Source organism: Hipposideros armiger, unplaced genomic scaffold (genome assembly GCF_001890085.2).
Source record: "Hipposideros armiger isolate ML-2016 unplaced genomic scaffold, ASM189008v1 scaffold_388, whole genome shotgun sequence".
NCBI lineage: Eukaryota > Metazoa > Chordata > Mammalia > Chiroptera > Hipposideridae > Hipposideros > Hipposideros armiger.
In genome coordinates this window covers 65,376-66,826 of record NW_017731738.1, presented here as the reverse complement: position 1 = coordinate 66,826, position 1,451 = coordinate 65,376, and positions in this window count along the sequence as shown.

Below are 1,451 nucleotides of genomic sequence, written 5' to 3'. Positions count from 1 at the left end.
CCAATGCAATCTACCTAAAACAAAATGACTATGATACTCCCCTCCTTAAAAACCTTCAGTGAAGCCACATTTCCTACATGGTATAGAGAACCCTCCACCTGCAGATCTCTCTCTCTTTAGCTTCTCTTGCCATTACCTGCTTGCATTTGTTATTCCAGTAATAGAGGAATGCTTGTTATTTTTCCTGAGAGCCCCCATGCTGATCATTGCTTCCATATCCCTGCTCATCGTGATTTTGATTTCTCTGTCTGGAATGCCCTCACCACTTTTCTGATTCTTAATTGTTCTTCTATCCCAATTCAGGCATCATCTCCTCAGGGAACCTACCCTGAAGGTCCAGGTTGGGTTAAATGTCCCTTCTTTCTGCTCTACATAGTGATTACCTCTGTCTTTTCAGTTTAAAACATCCTTTAAAAAACTTTAGGGCCAACCGAGTGGCGCATTGGTTAAGAGTTGGCTTGGAAGTGCGAACTCTGAGCAGCAGGGCCCTGGTTTGGATCCACATGGGCCAGTGATGCTGCGCCCTCTACAGCTAAGATGGTGAACAACAGCTTGACCTGGAGCTGGACTGCTGTGAGTCGCCAGCAATGGCTGTCCAATGGCCTGTGAGCGATTGCCTCACCTGGGAAGAGTGCAATGATAATACCAACATGGGCCAGTGAAGCAATGTCCTCTACAACTAGACTGAAGAACAAAAAGGACAGCAACTTGTCTGTTCCCCTTTCCCAATTCCCCAACGCTGTTCCCCTCTCCCAATTCCCTAATAAAAATCTTTAAAAAACAAAACAACAAAACAAAAGAAACATTTTAAACCTACTTACTTTGTGTACTTTTTCTTGTAATTTTGATATCTGCAGTCTGAGTATACCTTATTTTACAGTTTGGAGTCTCTCTAGACTCTTGTTTATGGAGGTCTGTTTTCTTGTATGTTTGATATATTTTATTAGGACCTATATATATTTGGTTAAATTTTAACTTTGTGAATCCCAAAGGGCCTATATTGAGATGACCTGCCTTGGTTTCTCCTGGGGGATAGGGGACACTAACAACCTTGAACTATTCCTATTTATTTATTGGATTGGGATTTCTCAGACTGTGAGCATGGCATAAATTCAAACCCTGAGACTGCATGAGACTAGGGCTATGATTATAAATTATGAGGAGAAATTATTAGTATTCATATTGTTAGTCTTTTCAGTCAGTTATGATAATTTTGTCTATTTCTCAAATCTGTCTCTCCTCCCCATTCAGTCACCAAAGACAGATTGGTTTTCTTGTTAGTTCTTGTTGCCAGGATGCAGATTTTCTTCTTCGTGTCTTCAAGATATTGCCCCTTTGGGTGCCAGTCTTAGATTCAGCTCCCCTACTTTGTCAAGTCTAAATACTATTCCTCAGTGTGGCCAATAACCATCAAAGCTTTAGGTTTCTGAGTTGGGCATATTTTTAGGGCA